At 49.4% G+C, this 22,148-nt stretch overlaps 1 protein-coding gene and 1 long non-coding RNA gene across 2 annotated transcripts in view; both read right to left on the bottom strand.

The window, feature by feature from the left end:
- Window positions 1-20,992, bottom strand: part of LOC119172158 (CTD small phosphatase-like protein 2-B) — a 49,081-nt gene extending 28,089 nt beyond the window's left edge. The window contains exon 1 of the mRNA XM_037423176.2: window positions 20,856-20,992. The gene's annotated coding sequence lies outside the window, so the exon portion shown is untranslated. The remainder of the gene's footprint in view (window positions 1-20,855) is intronic.
- On the bottom strand, window positions 9,115-11,135 carry LOC142813942 (uncharacterized). Its single transcript, XR_012894749.1, has 2 exons — window positions 10,779-11,135; window positions 9,115-10,370 (listed from the first exon to the last, which is right to left on the bottom strand). It is a non-coding gene; the product is annotated as an uncharacterized LOC142813942 (long non-coding RNA).
- Window positions 20,993-22,148: the final 1,156 nt, after the last annotated feature.

Below are 22,148 nucleotides of genomic sequence, written 5' to 3'. Positions count from 1 at the left end.
ACACGGTGCGTCGCCTAACTGTTCGCGTATGCTTTGACTTGCCTTATCGCAGTGGCTCGCAAAGCGCTATGCTGTTTATAACGAAAGTGTTTTACGCCGAGCTCCACTCAGAATTAGCAGACGTCGTTTCTGTCACGGAAACGTCGCTAGATGCAGGCCAGATTTCTTGCGTTCGTGCGATATGTCTATAAATTCATATCCAGTTTGTACTTGCCGCTGTATAGCACATATATCGCAGAGCATACGCCTTTCACACAATTCCGGTCAGAAATGATCGCCTAAATAGTAGTGCTGATGCCTCGTAAAGCGGGTGGTAGCGCAGAAGGACACGCCGAGTCATGTGCATCGGGACATTGAATCCACAAGTGGTGTTCTTTAAACCAATGTTTACCCCTTGAGGAAGCGTCATAAAGAGCAGTCGCTTGAAGGAGGTAGCTATATATGTCGTTCGCGATGGTTACCATAGCGTATACGGCCTGCCCCCATCGCATGCTATAGTCATGCAGCTGTCAAAACACCAAACCCACAGTGCCTCTGCTGGCTGAGCCCACAGGTCAATTATTAGCAGTGTAAAACTTATACATGCGTGCTGTAAGAGCGGGTGCAACCGAGCGTGAAAGAACCTGCCCTAAAGTTATCACAGAGAGGCCGTGGGGACTGTTTTCAAACCCCACCTGAGGAAGCTCTTCCAACTCATTACCTTCTTGTGCTCATTGAAGTGTATTTAACACAGTCTGCTCATGCAATCGCATATTTATTTACATACAAGCCCAAGGCTATGGATCGCGACAGTGCTGCATATTTCCAAGCACTAACAGAATTCGCTATAACAGATGATGATTTTAAAAGACCTTCTTATTTGTGTTAAAAACGGGGGATGATATCCGGCACCTCTCGCGGAGGTCTAACGCTGTATCGCAGAACACCTTGGCTGCAGGTGAACGAGGAGCGCCGATAAGATACGGGGCAGCCGCGACAGCGGAAACGCCATCGAGATGCTAGTGTGCGACGGGGAGGCACAAAGACAAACAACACGCACGCCCCTCGCAGCGATACATGTGTGTGTGTGTGTGTGTGTGTGTGTGTGTGTGTGTGTGTGCGTGTGTGTGTGTGTGTGCGTGTGTGTGTGTGTGTGTGTGTGTGTGTGTGTGTGTGTGTGTGTGTGTGTGTGTGTGTGTGTGTGTGTGTGTGTGTGTGTCCTCCAAGATGGGGGGCGCGCGGCGGGTCCTCACGCGCGCCATCTCGGAGGCCGTGGTGAGTGATTCTTGAAGAAAGGAAGAAAGACACCCAACTTCTGTCTGCCATAAGGCGACACGGCGCAGTGCCTGACGGCAGGAGTGGCCACGAGACACGGTGCTATGAGATGAGCCACCCACTCTCCTCTCGATCACATCGCTCGCGCAAGCACGGCGCGCGAAAAAAAAAAAAAAAAAAAAAAACAAGCCCGTCAAGTAGGAGTAGAAAAAGAGAGACACAACTCGCTGAGAAAGCAGCTGCGATGATAAACGGCAGCGAGGAAAAGTGAAGACCATGGGCGAAGACAACGAGGAACCTACTAATCTCGGTCCCAAAATACGACCCAGGCAACCTGTTAAAACACAACCCGGGAAAGAGTGCACGCGGCGGGTGGTACACACAAAACACGCGACATTACTCGCCATCTTCCTGTACGCAACGACATCGCAGTCCCCACGGCGCGGCCACGACGAGGTATACAACCGCCGCAACAGCCTAGCGCCATCCCCGGCACCCCGGCGTTCACGCCTGTCCTCGTTCGCGCCCCCGATAGGTCCCACCCTCGCGCACGGAACCCTCGCTGTGTCGACGACGGCGACTCGGCACAAGCAAGCCGCCGACGGGGAAATCGTTGGCCGCATTCGGGCTGCCCCTACCACCTGCCTGCCGAGCACGAAGCTAGGAGGGTGCGACACCAGCCACCGCACTCTAGAAATGCTTAGCGCTGCAGGTGCTCTTTCCCACGCGGATCAGCTTAGACGGACAAAGCGTTTTTAAGGACGGTCACCGTGAATTGACGAGGACGGAACAGAGAGAATACACACAAGCACTTGCGTGTACTCTCTCGGTCCCGTCCTTGCCAATAGAGCGCCGCGCCTGATGAACATGTTACACCAACAAACTGCCCTCGCGAAGTTCATTTTTTTTTTAAAGAGATGTTTTCCTTAAGACATTGACCATTGATAGGGTGAATAAGTAGTAGCTAACATTCTTATTAGGGAAAACTTTCGCTGCTCTCAGTGTTTTCCATAACGGGAGGCGAAGTTTCCCCCCTGCTCTCCTGCAACCCCCCGCTGACCCGCAGGTCGCGGGTTCGATTCCCGGCTGCGGCGGCTGCATTTCCGTTGGAGGCGGAAATGTTGTAGGCCCGTGTGCTCAGATTTGGGCACACGTTAAAGAACCCCAGGTGGTCGAAATCTCCGGAGCCCTCCACTACGGCGTCTCTCATAATCATATGGTGGTTTTGGGACGTTAAACCCCACAAATCAATCAATCCTGCAACCCCCTCCCACTGAGGCCCCTTACATTCAGTACGCAGTGCAAGAACATGATTTTATGCAGCGTCTAGCAGCATTTTCATATAGCGCTGAGGAAAACAGGAATATGGGAGAAGGAATGAATTACAAAAAAAAGTAGCAGTGCTCGACATTGCGGAGTTCAAGGGTGACGAAAATGCGACACAAAACCTTAAGCACCCGACTAATATCGCACCTAACACCAAGCAGGCGTTGTCGATGTCTGTTCGTAGGTTTGTCGACAATATATTAACTTTTTACGCCAAACCCGCTAGTGATCACATTTGCAACATCACGGACGGACAACCTGTGAAAAAGTGCGTAAAGTTCACATATTAACGACGCTCGATCTAATAATATAGGATAGTAAGCAAGGAAACAAGGTAGCATGATGACAGAAAAACGATAAAGAAAAAAATTGGCAGATCCTACGTACAGTGGGAATCGATTATATGCGAAGCACGAATGAGAAATGTTGATATGTCACTTTAAAATCAGCACAACGTTACGAGGTGGAGGTAAATGATGCCGTACAAAACTTCCGTGTCACGATTATCATGTTTGGATGTGTCATTTACCTATGTCGTCCGTTCACGTCGCGTAATACCGAGTTTTGTACTTGTGAATCTAGCGAAACGGCCGCGAGCACATCATGAGCGTAGCGTGTAGTCATGATTATGTTTGCACCAGTCACATGCCTTCGTCATCTATTCACGTCCCGTAATGCCAAATTTGGTATATTGACACTAGCAAAACGGCCGCGAGCGCATCATGAGCGAGGCATGTAGTCATGTTGTTACATGACACGCATGTCATAATTTTTATGTTAGGGTCTGTCGCTCGTGTTCGCCATGCAATCATGCCATACCATACCAGTTTTGCAACATGCCATGTGAACGAAACCACCGCAAGAGCTGCAGGACCATGAAATGTAAATCATGACAGACATATGATTTTCACGTTATGACTAGTAAAATATGTTCTTCATAGAGTCATGTTATGCCATACCAAGTTTGGTATGGATACCATTATCGAAACGGCCAGTAGAGCTAAAGGTCGTAGGCGGATAGATAGATAGATAGATAGATAGATAGATAGATAGATAGATAGATAGATAGATAGATAGATAGATAGATAGATAGATAGATAGATAGATAGATAGATAGATAGACGATAGATAGATAGATAGATAGACGCGCTCAAAGTCGCCGAAGTTCGCTAAGAAATGCTTCGCCTTTAAAATATGGCAGAAATGAGGCGACGGAGCTCTCGCTCAATCTTGCAGTTTTGCCGCGCCTTTGTTGACGACCTTTCGGCGTTGACCAACGGCCAGGGACCACGCATAATGTGAGAGGTTTGGCCTCTCGCGAATTATAAGGTATGTGCTCGAAAAGTGCCAACATCTGTATCCTATACAACCTGCTCGAAAGCAGAACTGTACACATGGCCTATACGTATGCCACCGCCTGTTATAAGCAGCTATTCGACCAATACGGCCGTTACGTTCCACCACGTTAGGTACGGAAGCAAACCCTATACTCTACGAAGTCCTTCAGAAAACAAACATGTGGTACAAAGAGAGAGAGCAGCGCCCCACTGCAGGCACAGGCACACTGCTAGTGTCGCCTGAGGCACTGCGCCGTGCTCCCGACCGGGTTGCAGAAATTAGGTGCTTTTTTTCTCATCTTCTAACCACTACCACCACCACCACACAAAGCAGTGCAAGAAGGGGAGGAGGGAACGCACTCGAGTGGCAGCAGGTTTACAACGACGCACACGTTGACAGGTACACGAGGCGTGTACTATCCACACGCAAAGCCCTAGAAAGGCATCTACCCAGGATGTTGAAAACAATACTTGGAGAGAAAAATCATGCCTGAAGAGTGAATCCACGCCCCGCAAAAGATGGCGGCCGCCACCTTAGGAGGGGCACGGTAAAACGTCAGCGTTGGTCGAAGAAAACGAGGTGCGTTTTCCTCGCCCGCCCGGCGAGCTTTAAATGTGGCGAAATTTTCCGGATAGATACCGCAAAATTTGTGTCTGCCTCACTGGTCTCCTGAGTAGGCTTCGAAACTTTGGAAAGTTTTACGCACCGGTTGTTTATTTTATGCAACCATTGTTTTATTTTGTATTTAACCCGGCATTTGCACCAAGGCATCAAAAAACAATTCACCCCTAAGCGGGCAGCACTAGAAACGATTATGCTCCCGAAATTAGCTGGGGAGGGGAGGGGGGGAGGGGCACACGCTGGTTTTGCGAGAGTCGTTGCCAGAGCGGCCACTCCACCTGCACAGCAGCAAATCACTTGCGCCTTTTTCTTCGAAAGCAAAACGACTTTGGTGACATACCGGAGGGTGACACACCGGAGTGGTGACATACCGGAGGACGCAGAGAGAGATATGTGATAACAAGTAGCCGGACGAACGTTCCGTTTCGTCAGTAGTAACATTACATTTTCAGCGAGACCGTCCTTGACTTCCCGCGCCGCAGTGCGAAAGCGCGCCATCACGGTGTGAGCTCACCACGCAAGTGGAATTCCACAGTGCCTACACTTTACTCTTCCTATACGACAAACTCCCGATAGCACTTGATGTTGCTGCTGTGGCAAAAGCTGACACATAGCACTTGAAGGCTTTCGAAAGCTCACTCCCCAGCTCGCTCGCTTGATTTTAACCATCAGGGTTAAAAAGCAGGCGCACCGCATGGAATCGGCGCCTCCATAATTTGCATGTCGCGTGACGATGCTGCGGCAATTCGCGACTCAATTCAGCGACACGAAAGAAGAAGAAAGGCGCAGAACCATGCCTTGCACAAAGAAATGCGTACGAGGATAAACCTTGAAGGGCGAAATTTACGCAACGCTCGCGGTGAATTCCCTGCTCGGTTTCCTCAACCATGACCGCTGCCTCAACAGTCAGCGCGATAGAAAAACAAAAAAAAACGAGCAAAAAATCTTACACATTCATTGTGCTTGGAATAAACCCAAGGTAAATGGGAGAGAAAAAAATCACAGCATATCTATGGAGTGAATGATGATGAGTGGGGCGAAGCGTCCGTCCATGCTTCCGTTCATCCGTTCGTTCTTGCTTCCGTCTGTCCATGCGTTCGTCCATTCGTGCAACCGTCCGTACGTCCGTCTGACCGTCCGTTCGTCCATCTAGTGAACACTTCAAGTACCGCTATCTCGCATATTTTCATCATATACAAGTGCCGCCATCCAGCGTAATTCTAAGGACTAAACGAGAGGTGGCTACTACTACAAACACGGCACGTACGGCCCACGGCGTAAGGAGCTTCTCCCATAAAACATGAGACAAAACGCTGTTTCACTCGAAATACGGAGTAACGAAAGCGAGAGAGATGACAGAAAGAAAATTTACGAATCGAGGTTAACCTAAACGAATTTCCGGTCGAGTGCTCTACACCTCAGCTCATTATTAGTAAACTGGACAGGGAAAGCGGAAGAGTAGGTCTGAAAATTAACATGCATAAAACTAAAGTAATGCACAACAGTCTCGGCAGAGAACAGTGCTTTGCGATAGGTGGCAAGACACTAGAAGTTGCAAAGGAATAATGTATACTTAGGAGAGGTAGTAACAGCGGAGCCGAACCATGATAGTGAAATAACTGAAAAATGAGGATGGGGTGGAGCATATTAGACAAGCATTATCATATAATGAATGGTAGTCAACCACTATCCCTCAAGAAGAAGATATGTAACAGCCGCATGAAACCGGAAACCTGGAGACTTACCAAGAGGGTTCAACCTGAATTGAAGACGACGTAGCGAGCGATGGAAAGGCAAATGATAGGTGTAACCTTAAGAGCATGCACAGTGCGTCAGGGAACAAACGGACGGGGGTTAAGGATATCAGTTGAAATTAAGAACAAGTGTACATAAGCCGGACACGTAGCGCGCAGGCAGGATAACTGCTGGTCATCGAAGGTAACTGACTGAATTCGAAGAGAAAGCAAACGCCTGGGAGTGAGAAAAAATTAGGTGGGCCGATGAAAAATTAAGAAGTTTGCAGGTGTAGCGTGGCAGCAGACAGCAGACCGGGCTGATTGGCGGAACATGGGAGACGTGGGCCTTTGTCTTAAGGTGGGCGTAATCAGGCTGATGATGATAATGACGACGACTTGGGTATGAAGGAGGCGTACAGTGCCTCCGGGATCGGAGACACTGCAAGCTTTCTTCACTTGACGGGGAGGTTGTGTGCACTACTACCTCCGTTGACCGGCCCACCTAAAGTCCCTAGATTTTCCCCTGTTCTCTGGGGACATTAGGCCCACCTTTTGAACGATGTGATGACGTCGAGCTATGGTCCCGTCATCACGTGACTATGCTTTGCATCACTCGTGTCGACGTCGACTTTTCCATTTTCGTATCTGATGAGGCTACGGCTTTCACCTTAATGACCTGCCGACGTCCATGCACACGATGTACGTGTTGCGGGCGGCCGCGCGTGCCGAACCCCGGCGACGACTGGGACGTCCGGTAGCGATCCTGTCCCATTCGGGGAACGCAAGCGGCGCCCGGAAAAGCAGCGACGGAACCTTATCGCAAGGTGCAGAGTTCATCGAACGCTACACGAATGGTATATAGCTCCAATAAGGCGAAGAAAGGGGGCTATAGGAGTCGGTTCAGGAAATGGCTGCGCAAGGAGGTGCGCGTTAGATACCGTAGTTGACGGAACATTCGTTTGTCATCAAGCGATGTACATAATTCACGGGTTGAAACAGGACGAATGTGGTTGAGGCTAAGCAGCGGGCATACTTTCGTTTTCACCATCTTCAGTTAGGGCTGTATCGGTGAAATTTGGACTCAAGCGCATAGATCAGGGTCAACATGAGACCAGATTGGTCGTAACATGACGAGGTTATTTAGAGATGATGGCGCGAATTCCAATCGTAATAAAAAAAATGTCGCGTTTGAATTGGAGGGTACTGTAATATTCACGACCCAATCATGTCAAAGTGCAGAATGCGCTAATTAGTAAACAGGAAGAAGGTGGGGTTGACGTGGTTAGTGATGGGAAAAGGAGCATTTCGTTAGAGCCCCCCCCCCCCTCCCCGTAAGTAGGCAGAATTCGCTCATCGCGTCCACATAACGCAGATGTACAGTATTGTTCCACTTATAAATTAATTAAGCTTGCGAACTTGTAACGGAGAGGCAGAAGAAGAATGATGCTGCTACATTGAGTTACAAAAACTAACCGCTTTATTCGATGGACCACGCGCTCGCCTCCTCGCACGTACGCGGCCCACTTCGTACTCGTCGCTACATCGGCACGGCCGCACGCGACAAATTATATTACTGTAACAGCTAATAGAGCAGACAACGGGAGAAAATTCCCATGGTCAGAGTACACACCAACTATACCGTAACCTACAGGTGGCAAGCATTTATTTATTGGAGTAGCGTACGCACTAACTATAACATAACCTACAGGTGGCCAGCGTTTATTTATAGGAGTAGCTTTATGTAGCACAGTTCAGCTCTACATGAAATGAAACAGTAAAATATGACAGAACGAGGCAGGGGCGATAAAATATTTTGAACCAACATGGGTGTTAGAGACATTCACTGACAGGCGTTGGCCCGTGCTCCCATAATGGAAGGCAGAAAATAGCGCTTTCCACCTTTCCCAAACCACTTACATAGCAACTGACATGCCACGAGGCACTGGACTGGACAATACAGGAGTGCTGGATTGTTGACGGAATTATCGATTGATTGATTGACTGAATAAGTGAGTGAGTGAGCGAGCGAGCGAGCCTCAGCGATGGCTGACTGACTGGCTCACCGTTGGACCGCTGTACTGATCGAGTGACCGACCAATAAACGGATGGAGAGATGTACTATATAGGCTCTGCAGGCGTAACGAAAGAACTGAAAGATGAACTGATCTTTCCTGGAGGATGGAGTCAACCCTCGTTCCTTCTACACCCTGTGTAGCTCAACCACGAAACAAACAATGACTGACAGGCGTATTGCGTTACTGCCTCGCGATCCCGGGCACGTAGTCTGCACGTGCGCTGTGCGTGCACGACGTGTCACAGCGGTGTCGTCTCCGTGGGACGATGCGCAGAAGCGGGACTCCCTGGGATGACACATTATACGCCGGATGCAGGCGTCACCCCCGGAAGCTTTTCAGGCCTGCGCGTCACGTGACGTGACGTCGACGACGTCACATCGCGCCGGCCGGCCGGCCGCCCTTCGCTGGGTGGCTGCGCCAGCCGCGAGCGCCCTTCACGCCTACCGACTCGGGCGAGGTTCCTTGACACCATGTCCGCACGATTTATCAAGGTATCCATTGATTGTATGGTTTAACGCGCCGACGCAACGCAGGCGATGAAGCGCGCCGTAGGGGAGAGCTCAGGATCAAGTTTTACTACCTGGGAATCTTTATTGTGTGCCGAAATCTCGTACACACGGGCGTTTTTGCTTTTCGCCTCCATCAGAAATGCGGCCGCCGCAGCCGGGTATCGAAACTGCGCCCTAGTGCTCAGCAGCGCTACGCCTTAGCCACTGAGCCACCGTTGCGGGGGAACTTATCAAGGTATCAAGAAATAATGAATATCGTGAATGGAATAATGCGTATTTATTTATCACAGCCAGACGCCGTCTGTACAAATATCACAGTGCACATTGTTCTCGGTCCAGGCAGACGACAGGCAACACAAGATGTTGCCCTTAATGCTGAAAATATGCCAAAAGTACAAAACACAATATCTTGCCACATAAAACTCAGAAAACAAAACAGATTGTAACAGCAAAAACATTCCCGAGCTTTGGAACAGAAAAAGCACACTTTCATTTAAATTGTAGGTTAGAGGAAAACATACCATTTGTTTATCATAGTAGCAGTAGCAACACAAGGTATCAGGTTCAAACACTTGCCAAAAAATACAATACAAAAGAACACTGGTGACTAAATTGTGGTCCACAGCATGATAAATGACAGAAAGAAAAGTAATTGTACTGCCACAGGTAGGTGCATGTCCTAGGGAAAAAATCAAACAAAAATCTAAGAAAAAAACAAATCACAGTGCACAACATGTCTGTACACTGAGTGCACAAGGAAAGTGTACACAGCTTAGGTACCAAAACGGACTGTACAACTGCTACAGTGGGCACCGAGGCAGTTCGAGTTAAAAAAAAAGAAAAAAGTACAGCACCTTTAAAAGCTAACAACTTGTAAAGAGATACAAAACTGGAAACAAGGCTCAAACAAGGGAATGTATTGCTTGAGCCAGGTGGCAATAAGTGCAGCGCTCCTCAGACAGCATCGACAGGTTGTTCAAAATTTCCAACAAGGAACTTACTTTTTGAACTGAGTCTGGTACAACAGCGCTACCAAGGTTCTTGATTGGTGAACCTTGATAGCAGGCAAAGACTTCAAGGTTTGCAAACACGGTCAATGACGCATTCAAACAAGGTTCACGATAGTCGATAATGTTCAAAAACATGGAGCACTCTTCTTTATGAATCACAGTCCACTTTGGAGACACTGACACCCCTTGCAGGCGAGCCCTTAGTTCTTCGAGGGACGAAAACCGGTCTCGTTTTTGCTCCGCTTCATATGACGCCAGCGACTTTTCTACAGCACGGGCGAGTTGGGAGGCTTCTTGTCGGCTCCTCTTGGCGTCAGGGGTTTCTCTCGTGCTCTGGTCTCGTACTGATAGGTAGGACGGACAGCCGGAAAATACCGTTGGGACAGATCCAGGACGCAACCGTGGTACTGGGAGTGCAACTTCAATAACTCTCCCTGTCCTTGGATCCGTCTACGATGTCGTCTTCTCAATGCATGAAGCGTCGAAATGATTCGCGCACACCTGCAAAAACGTTTCAAGAACGTCTGAGACGCCACTTCTCAAAAGAAAAAAATGCGCTCCCGTTTGCATGACCGCGTTTACAGTCCGTGTAGCTAAAACAAAGTCTACCTACGTTTCGCAAGCATCTAAATAAAAGCGCTGCGCTAAGCGGTACAAGCAACATGAAAGGAAACACGGGAGCGTGATCACCGCACTCCACGAAGCGCTTCCACCGAGAGCTTGCAAGAATGGACGACACCACGGCACTGTTAGTGAACAAAGCGCAGCTGACCATCCTTGCTGCGAACGCTGCTGGCGTCAGCGCTTCGCGAGGCCCGGCGGCCACACGCTCAAGTATTTCCCATCATAGGTGATTTCTACCCGAACAAGCAACGACAAGCTAAGAACAGGAGCATCTCAAATTCTTACCTTAGTGCACGAAGTCGGCACGAAGTCCTTCCTAGGAATGGCGCGCAGCCATTGTTTGAGAGCGTCGGCGTCTTTAGGGAAGGAAAACACTTGTATCTTCTTTCCTGTTTTGTAGTTGCCGGTGCATCCGGGTACACAACACTTATTCGGCATTGTCGCATCACTCCAGCATCACGCACGGAAACGAAATTGCCGCAAAACAACAACGGAAAGCAACAAACGTGAAACACCGTCAACACCACGCCGCCGAACCGTCACCACCGCCGCCCGCGCTGCGCTCGCTGCCGCTGCGGCTTCCCCGAGAGTCGGCCGGCCGGAAATGACGTCAAATTGCTGGGCGCAGGCCTGAAAAGATTTTCCGGGGGTGACGATGCAGGCCGGATGCGACGCTCCGATGACACCGTCGCTGCTGCTGCAAGGTGCGGACGCGTACCTACCTGCCCGCGCACGTGAAACGCCAAGCATTGGTGTACTCGTGGCGGAGCAACTGCTATATTGATGTATACAAGGCGGGGGCAAAGCGGTACGCGATTATCCGAGGATAAAGGAAATTAAGGGTGCCCCCTGAAAGGAGGGCGTCAGCGTGCTGATCACAAAGCGTTATTTGATGAGAGCTTCGGAGCAAGTTACACTATACCCACCACTAAAGAGAATATATGGTGTTTTATATCGCTGGGGCCATTTGATGGCCGAAGAGCGCCAGGTCGAGGGACAAGTGTACACACACCCAAGCACAGTATTTAAAATAAATAAATCATAAAGAAAGAATAATGGTGATACGTGCAGTGTTACGAGCTAAAACCACCATATAATGCATGGAGCACGCCGTGGTGGAGGGCTCCCGAAATTTCGACCATCTCGTGTTGTTTAGCGAGCACTATATCGCACAGTACATATGGGCATCTACCACTTCCCCTCCACCAAAATGCGACCGTCGCACACATAAGTGAGCGAACCCGCGACCTTCGAGACAGCAGCCGAGCGCCACAATCACTGATCCACCGAGGCGGCCAAAAAGAAAGAGTGAAAATAACACACAAAGCCTTGCTTGACTGTTCTTAGCCAAACTATGGTACCACGTCATAAGCGAAACCTTTAACTGTGAATGGCAAGTTCACTCACTCACGAACGAAAAGAGAGAGAAAAGCGTGTAATTGGTGAAATTTTGAATATGCATTCGTTGAGCTTTATTTGCTTTTTTTTTGTGAGCCGTCCTGCGACAAAAAAATAAAAAAAATAAAAGAAGGCAATTCTATCACGCCGCTCAGACAGAAACGAAAAAAAGAAGCGAAAGACAAGGTTTCAGACGTTATAAATTCAAGTTGGTGTTATAGTTAAATTAATGGTATCCCTTTTTATTACTGGGATTCATTCCAATTTTTGAATATTTCCTTTGTTCATAGTTATAGAGTTAAACGCTATTTTCAACTACTTCCGTCAGGCTCTTGACCAACCCACGTGGGAATACGAGCAATTCAGCCTGACCACGGAAAGCAAACGGAACGTTAATTGCGGTACTTACGCGACTCAGTACGAAAGCTTGGTCTGAACGCTTGGGAGGGCAGCTTATTAATTTCGCTCCCTTTGTTCGCCGTGCTATGGTGGCCGTGCGTGCTTCCGTTCGTAATAATTTGCTACACTGACGCAAAACACTTGCGGAACGCAGGGAACGCATTTAAAAAATTGTGTCACAACGCGCGTTCGTTTTCCTCAAGTGCGCCCTCAAACTATAACTATCAATCAACGTTTTTCTCTTTTTCTATACACAGCTCAAAGCAGAAAAAAAAATAAAGAATAAAACTTTCGTAAATTACCGCCCTCAATTACTCAACTAATTACGAGTATGCACGCGCCACATCTTACCGTGACATGAAATATTACAGAAAACAGTCGCAGCCGCATAGTTTCCTTTTCTCTATCTCTTCAATTTTGTAGCCCCACCGTGGTGGTCTAGTGGCTAAGGTACTCGGCTGCTGACCCGCCGGTCGCGGGATCTAATCCCGGCTGTGGCGGCTGCATTTCCGATGGAGGCGGAAATGTTGTAGGCCCGTGTGCTCAATCTTGGGTGCACGTTAAAGAACCCCAGGTGGTCAAAATTTCCGGAGCCCTCCACTACGGCGGCTCTCATAATCATATGGTGGCTTTGGGACGTTAAACCCCACACATCAATCAATCAATTTTGTAATTCCGCTGTTGTCTTTCCCGAGGCCTACATCAAAATTATTACACCTACTTTTTTCGAAGAGTCCATGGGACCCATTCCGAGGCCGAGAAATGCTCTTCTGTACGAGACGTTCGCGATTAAATATTGATCCTGGGTATACATGTTCACACTTGCACGACATCCCTGTGTACCCATTGTAGGGTAGCACACCGGTCCTTATAGACTGGTCAACATCCCTGCATTTCCCTTCTCTCTGACCTGCTGTACATTAGTGCGGCTCTTACCGCATGCAGGCCGAATATGCTGGTGCCATTTAAAGATAACAAGACTAGAACTTGCGTCGAGATGTGAACGTTCGTTGTTGTTGTTTTCTGTCACTTCAAAGGTGGGAGATAATTTGAACTCCAACCCAAAGTTTTGAAGAAACCCGACGTTTCGAAACCAACTTGGTTCCTTCCTCAGGGGTGACTGCGGAGGCTACGTAGCAGCGGCGTCTTCAAAGCACTCGCGAGGTGGATAATGACCCTCTCTCTCTCGTTGTGCCTAGGAGCGCAGTCCGTGCGTATACACTGGGGGAAGGGTTCCGAGAGAGCGGTTGATGATATGGGCTGTCCTCTGTATGTGCCACGACTCGAGTAACAACCTTCTCCTCCAGTTCGGCTCGCTATACTCAACCAGACAGACTTCTGTCGAATGTTTACATTCAAGTCACTTCAAAGGTGAATGTGTCAGGATGAACCTAGAATGGCTTTGGGCAGATATTGGTGAACATCCTGATGCCAGTGTCCAGGCAAAATACTATGTCGGCTGAAAACAAGAACATATTATATTCCAATTCAATTAGCCTAGCCCTTATATCTGCCCCCCCCTCCCCCCAACACACAAAAAGAAAATGAAAAGCTATGAGAGGACTCCAGTTGACACGGCAGTTATTGAAGGGCATTTGTGTAGAGAATGAAAAAAACAACAAAAAAGTAACAATGAATTTTTTTTAAATGCGAAGCATTTCTTAGCGAACTTTGGCGACTTTGAGCGTATCTAGCAATCTATCTCTCTATCTAGCCGCCTACGACTTTTAGCTCTCCTGGCCGTCTCAATAATGGTATCGATACCAAACTTGATATGGCATAACATGACTGTATGAAGAGCATATTTGATTAGTCGTAACATGAAAATCATGATATGCATATCATGAATGCCATGATTAACATTTCATGATCCTGCAGCTCTTGCGGTGGTTCCGTTCACATGACATGTTGCAAAACTGGTATGGTATGACATGACTGCATGGCGAACACAAGCGACAGACTCTAACACAAAAATCAAGACATGCGTGTCATGTAACACCATGACTACATGCCACGCTCATGATGCGCTGGCGGCCGTTTCTTTAGCGTCACATATACCAAATATGGTATTGCGGTACGTGAATAGATGACAAAGGCATGCGACTGGTGAAAACATGATAAACATGAGATGCGTGTCATGTAGCAACATGACTACATGCTACGCTCATGATTCGCTCGCGGCCGTTTCGCTAGCTCCACATGTACCTAACTCGGTATTACGCAACGCGAACGGACGGCACATGGAAATGACACATCCAAACATGATAATCACGACATGCGTGTCATGTGAGAACATGACATGCCACAGTGAAGGCGCCAATGCGTTTCGACATGACGCGGTGCGCGTGCTCGCCGGCGTCCATTTCGTCGCGTCACGCTGGCGTTGCCGCGCCAGGTGGCCGTCCTGCCGTATACTCGAAGGCGCGCGCCGAGCTGCGTTGCGTCGACGCATGCGCGTTTCAACGCTTCCGGCGTCTCTTCGTCCCGAAAAGAGGGAGACGCAGTGTTGTCTGGGCAACGCATCGGCGCGAAATGCAGCATGTCTCATTTCGCGCCGGTTGCCATCATCGGGCCGCGCCGACGGATGCTGGTCGCGCCTGGCGTCAGACTATAGTGCTCGCGTTTTGCTAACGTAGCGTCGCTGTGCCCAGCGCGCGCGCGCGTCAACGCTACATAGGAGTGTATTGGGCCCTTCATGATTTGCTTTCGGCCGTTTAGCTAGCTCCACATATACCAAGTTCGGTGTTATGTGACGTCAATGGATGACAAAATATATGACTGGTGCAAACATGATAATCCTGACTTGTGTATCATGTAAGAACATGACAACATACCGTGCTCGCAGCCGTTTCGCTAGCTACACATATAGTAAATTTGGTATCACGTTACGTGAACAGACGACGAAGACGCATCCAAACATGATAATCATGACACGGAAGCCATGTACGCCATCATGTATACCTCCACCTCGTAACGTTATGCCGATTTTAAAGTGACATATCAACATTTCTCATTCGTGCTTCGCATGACATCGATTCCCACTGTACGTGGGATCTGCCAATTTTTTTTTTTTTACGGAACGCAGCGAAGCCCTAGCACAAAGGGGGGAGGGGGCAGAAAAGGACGCCCCCCTCGCCCCCCAACCCCCCATTCACAGCTCTATGAATGGTGGTAAAACGTTCCTGCCCCGCCAGCGGAAGAGGTACTGCCCCTTCGACTGTCACAAATCGGCACAGGATGTACTCCTGCAACTACACCGAGAGGTCATCCAACCGGTGGCGATGAAACATAACGACAGGGTCATCCTCGCCTTAGATCTGAAGGGGGCCTTTGACAATGTTAAACACAGCGTCATACTCGAACACCTAAGCCTCACTAACTGTGGTCAGAACACATTTAATTACGTCAAGGACTTTTTATCGGACAGAGCCGCCCTGCTCCGCATTGAAGACTCCGAATTCGGGCCGTATCAAATGGGTACCAGAGGGACACCGCAAGGGGCTGTTCTCTCCCCCATTCTATTTAACGTCGCAATGATGCACCTGCCACGTCAGCTGGCGGCCATAGAGGGCATTCATCATGCCCTCTATGCCGATGACATTACGGTATGGGCAACTCAAGGGAACTTAGGTGCCATTGAGACCAGTCTGCAACAGGCTGCCGAAATTGTACACACCTACGCGGCGCGTTGCGGACTCGAATGCGCACCCAACAAATCCGAATTCCTTCACATTAGAGGCATGCCTAAAGACAACACAGATATCTCCATCACTCTTCCTGCGGGCCCAATCAGACGAGCGGAGGAGATCAGGGTCCTGGGCCTATACATTCACCAGCAGCTCCGGATTGACACAACATTGACGAAATTAAGGAAGATAGGAGACCAGGTGGGTCGCATGATCCGCAGGGTCTCCAACAAGAGGGGGGGACTTCGGTGCACAGATGCGTTGCGGCTAGCGCACGCTTTTGTCACCAGCAGGGTCATGTACTCCGTCCCTTACCTCTCCCTCCGCAAACATGAGGAAGAACGAATCGAGGCAATCATTAAAAAGACAATAAAGCGGGCTCTTGATCTTCCGATCTCTACATCCAACAGCCGTCTCAAGGCATTGGGTGTGATTAATTCATACCAAGAGCTGAAGGAAGCCCATCTTTTAAACCAGTACACACGGCTAGCCCAAACCAACTCTGGCCAACGCCTGCTTGCACGTCTGCACATAAGACATGATTTCGAACAACAGGAACGGGTCAAAGTGCCAGAACTGTGGCGCACAGCCCTTCTGGTCCGACCTCTACCCACTAAAATGGACAGAGATGAACACACAGCGCGACGTGACGCACGCGCTCGGGCGCTGGAACGACAATTTGGACAGAAGCCAGGTGTGTACTACGTGGACGTTGCTGGCCCCACCTCCAAGGGGTGGTACACGGCGGCTGCTATTCACGAGGGCACACAGGTGGATGGGCTAACCTTTAGGGCGTATTCTGTAACACAGGCTGAGGAGGTCGCCATTGCCCTTGCGGCCTCTCACAGTAATTCCCGGTATATTATCACGGATTCGCGCCGAGCGTGTCGTAATTATACAGCCGGGTACATATCACCGTTAGCCGAGACAATACTGCGCAACTGCATAAGAGACACGGACCCTCATCCGAAACGCATTATATGGACACCGGGCCATCAGGGATTGCGGGGAAATGAGGCTGCAGATGCGGCTGCCCGAGCGCTCATTTCCGGGCTACCTTCGTCAATGCCGATGGAGACCGATGAGGAGGGTTACCCTCTCCTCCGATATAAGGAAATTCTTTATTATTATCGGGAAAGTCATCGCCGCTACCCTCCCCCCGCACGGGGGTTGAAGAAAGCAGAGGAGCGCATTTTGCTTCGCCTCCAGACGAATACATTGCTATGTCCTGCCATAGTCAAACATTTCGACCCTACGGTCACAGGACAGTGCCAGCACTGTGGGGAGGTGGCAGACACCTACCACATGGTGTGGGCCTGCCAAGCTAACGCAGCCATTACTCCTAACCCAAACCCTAGGCGAGAGGACTGGGAGGCGGCCCTGCTCGGCTGCTCAGACCTTCAGGCCCAGCAGGCCTTGGTCCAGAGAGCCAAGACGGCGGCTTTAACCAATGGGGTCCCGGAATAGAGACTCCACCTAGTCTGTAGGGGCCTCTACAGAGGTCCTACACCTCTCTTTTGTAAATAAATGTTTTTCACCACCACCACCTTCGACTGCATGTTCGAGCGCACTCCGTACCGATCTTGTTTGCGCCAGCGACCGACGCGCGCATGCGTCGACAGCGCGCCGTCAGCACGGGAGCGCAGGTAGGGGCGAAACAGCTGAGCGGGTCACGCCCGCCAACGAGGCGATGGGTACGCGCGCCTAGGATAGCGGCCCGAGGCGGGCAGGCGCGCGCGATAAGCGCTCCCGCTGATTCGATGTTTACGGAGATAGGCGCGAGCCCGAAGCTTTTTCGCGGCACCCGACGAGATGCGATACATGCGCGCATCTTATCGCCGCTGCTGTTTTCCACGGGGCGCGCACACGATATATCGCGCGTCTGATAGGATGATTCGATTAGGCGGTCCAGGTTCCTTCCAAGACAATCGCCCAAACACCGTCGTCGAAATGAACCTGGGCGGGCCGGCTTATTCGCGACACTAGCAACCGCTGGCAACCTGTTGCCGCGCTATTGGACGGTCGAGTGTTACGAGTACAGGTCCCTCCTATATTTGCACTTCGGACAAATGCATACTTTGTGCCGTGAAAACGATGTAAGCTTTAGTTAACGGTTCCTTTCAGTTGCGAACAGTGGCTTGTTTTGATAGCGCGGCGATTGTAATCCAGCATTGAAACATTCGTGAAGTATACGCGTCAGTCATACTCCGTAAAGCACCTCGGTTATCAAACGATTCGGACCCATATTCATAACAACATGCTACGCCACAACTGCTGTCGTGGTAAAATTTAAACGAGAAAAAAAAAAGCGTCCCCAAGAAAAACAGCTGTCACACTGAACTTAGTGTTATTGAGAAAGGCAATACCAAACTTCTTCGAACACATGCTGTTTTGGCGCAGACACAATCAACGTCCTAATCAGAGTGACGGCTTAACAGCGGAAACGAGCACGGCTGCATCGCCTTTTGCGAAATCGTCATCTTCAAAAAAAAAAAAAAAAAAAAGACCAGGAAGTATTTTTAGGCGCGATGCACGGCGTGGAAGCCTGAGGTCCTTCGTGGCACTCGGTAGTCACAGTTTTTACACTTTTGCACAATATACACACTTAGCTGAGTACGTCATGCGCGATACACGTGTACGTATTTCACACTATACAGGCCAGCACCCCACCACCTACGAAAAAACTTATCTTTTCTTTTTAGTCTGGCTGCACACAGTCGATCCTTGCACAGTAAACATCGACAGCCTGCTTCTATTTTGCAACGTATTTTCACAGGAACTTTCGCAACATGGTATTCAAAAAAGCCCCATAGCTGGTGCACATACTGCAAACGCGCGCTTAAAAAAAAGTTCGTCGACTCAGTATGTAGATGCAAGGAGCAACAGTTTTTTAATCGCATATTTCATGCAGTATATTTCAAGCAGTCATACCATAAAATATTCGCTGCAGGAGAAAATATGGTGATTTTGGGACGTCATAAACACCACATATCAATCAACGTTGCAGAAAAAATGGTAAAAAGAGGAGAAAAAAAGTATTTCGTGGAAAAGAATTAAAGATCTCTATGCTATCTACACCATAGCATGTTTATGAGCAAGCGGTGGCTGCGTTTTCAACACGCCGTACACTTCACAACGTGGGGTTGAACTTCACCAAGGCATAACTACGAAACCAGTTTCAGCTCTGCATTAGTTACACTAAATGAAACCGGCAAACAATGCAGGAGCTTGTTGCGTTGTACGGTGTTTCTAATAGGGACCATGTCGCCGCGTGAGGCCAAGTGTGAAGTATCGCACCTGTTGCAAACAGGACGCGGCAAAGAGGAGGCACGCGGAGCGACAGGATAAAAAAAAAGTTTACAAAGTTAGCAACACTTAGCGGTACTGCGCCACCACTAAACACAACACATTCTGCTCTTCACAAACGTTATGCTGTTACCTACGGAGTCAGTAGCGCAGAGACACCGAGCCTCAGACGTTGACGTCACGTGATCTCGTATTAAACTACAGACCGGCCCTCGTTCACCCCGTGTAAAGGCGTGCGCGCGGCACCATCCGCCGAGAAGGGGACATCAATAACGGACCGGCGGGAACGCCTTGAAATCGGTCAGCGTATGAGTCACCAGCTGAGTCAACGCCCATGCAGGCTACGTACTAGCAAGCGCGTTAAACAGTTGAAACAGATGTTCTAAAGCAAGCAGCTGTTTAGTTTCTTTTCTCTCGCTCCTCGTAAGCACTGCGGCCAAAACGGCTTGCAGGCGCAACTAAATATTTCACTGAAGGGCGCGCGTGAGCTGCGAGCCAGTTCATCGGCACAAGCAACCTGTGCGCCAACGCAATTAGCGTTTGTACGCGCTGGCGAGCGTTCGCTGGCGTTTGAGCGACCTGACTGAACCAACAAACCTAGAGAGATTAAAAAAAAAAACTAAAAAACACACCACAATGCATGAACAAGACACAATCCCCTTCTTTACGGTCTATGGAATCGTAAATTCCGATCACAGCGACGCTTACCCAGGCCACGCCACCTAAATAGAGGGGGCTATTTTTAGGTCGACGCTCGAACCACCACCACTTCGTTCGAAACGCGCTCGGCGCGTCTCACAGCAGACTTCGCATGCGCGTTTCCGAACACTTTCGGACGCTGCCCTGCCCCCGCGAAGGCACGCTGTGGCGTCAAATCACGGTGCGAAAGCGCGATCGCGGCACCCCAGGTGAAAGCGAGACACCTTCCGCTCGTTATGCGAAGCCCCCACACGAATCGATTTCGAGACAGCGCGCTCATCGACCTAACGGAGGCCCTCTCTGCAACGCCTACCTTCAACGCGCCGCAAGTTTTGGCCCCCGTCGAAGTCGTCGGTCGTTTCCCCAAACAGGCGCGATTGCGAGCAGGAAAATGAGCTCCCTCGGCTTTCTTTTTCACAATACCCGACGCGGGACGTAACACGCCACGGCACCCGAAGCCAGCCCGTAGGAAGTCCGCCGCGGAAACTGGTCCTAGCAGACCAAAACAGCTGCGACGCTTGTTTGTTTGTTTTGGCGAAAGTTTTGAATCTCCAGACTGCTAACGCTCGCTCCTAGGCAACGAAGAACCGTGAAGATAGCGTAGAGCTGGCATCGCAGATTATCGCGACGGTCGCGCTTGAGAGACGAAGTCGAATACGAGCCGTGGACGTCAGATCAGGTAGAAAAACACACGACCGAGCGAAACGTCTCCCGCCACAAGTAATGGCGCTAGGCCTAGGCATCTGCATCAGAATGTCAACCTTGGGTGCCGCGCTCGTAGCGCGCGTTTGCCCGCAGCAGTGTATCCGCCTGCGTCGCGGCTGGTTCTACGACGCCATTCGAAGAATTCGGGACAAGAGCGTGCTCAACTCACCTGAAATAGCGCGCTGAACTTTGGCTACGATGCGCTGACGCAATTTTCAAGAAGTTCGGGTTGCTTTCGCGCCTCGCACCAGCGCTACGATGCCCGGATGGAAACGCACGCACATCCATTGAAACGCACGCACAAACAGATGCGTTGCGCATGCGTCGCCACTCGCGCGCGTCACGACACCTGTCGGCGAGGTTTCGGTTTGGGATTTGCCGGTCGATCGCTCCGAAGCGACAGCCCCGGCTGTTCGCGGGCTTTCATGTGATGTGGCTTGAGTTTACTCGGTAGCGCGTCGCTATTTTGTGATTTGCAGTTGCTGCGCATTGTCAACTAAGAAAAGTTTTGTTTTGGTGCCAAATTTCATTGATATGCAGGCATTTCGGGTTTTTCCCTTTGTGTTCTCGACACTGATAGCATTTACGTCTTATTTGACGCATCCTTCAATTCAACAAGTACACAACTGAAAATGCAGAACTAAAAATGTTGTGTTTCTCTTGCCAATGCAGACAATGCAGTTCAAACACGCATAATCGCGTTTTTTTTTTTTTTTTTGGAAAGTGGAATTCATTTTTATATGTAATGAACCACAATTCCTGAGCAATTGAAAATCGTTGCTTACTTGTACAATTGCACAAAGCTACTCGCTGCTATTTACTATTCAACGAGATATTTAACACAATGAGCTCGTTTTCATTGGCATTACTGAAATTTTCCCATGTGTGTCAGACTGACAGTTTCTCGCCATTCATGTCGCTTGGGCAAACAGCGTTGTAAAATAAACGATACAATCATTCGGCACGCACATTAGTTGTAAGGAATGCACGTCGCATTATTTGTCGGTGAAGAAATCAACACACTGTTCACGACGAATATTTTTGTTTTGTAGCGCCATCTACAAACAAAGTATAAAACAGCTTTGCCTCAGAGACTAAAACATGGCGGCAATTTTGAAAGTTGCTGTCGCCTTTCTTTATTTCATACTAGATGGCGCGGTAGTTTTGCTAGGTGTTGTTACAGTGGCTAGAGTAGTATTGTTTAGAAGTAGTTTCAGAGTTCTCTTGCCACGTCGATCACAGAACACCGTCGATGCATACGTTAGGTTCCTGTAGGTCTGCAGAGGACTCTTGTTTAGTATGCGCGGTGGCACGCGCCGCAAGTTATTCCGCGTCACCTGCTATACTTATTCAAGTAGGGTCTATACACCATTTGTGTTCTCGAGGCGAATGGAGAAAAGTCTTTATTGAGAGGCATAGAATTTATCCGGTTTGTGTAAATGGCTGACATGCAACTCTGCAT

Source organism: Rhipicephalus microplus, chromosome 4 (assembly GCF_043290135.1).
Source record: "Rhipicephalus microplus isolate Deutch F79 chromosome 4, USDA_Rmic, whole genome shotgun sequence".
Classification (NCBI taxonomy): Eukaryota; Metazoa; Arthropoda; class Arachnida; order Ixodida; family Ixodidae; genus Rhipicephalus; species Rhipicephalus microplus.
The sequence above is the reverse complement of the archived record's forward strand: the minus strand, read 5'-3'. Positions and strand labels throughout refer to the sequence as shown.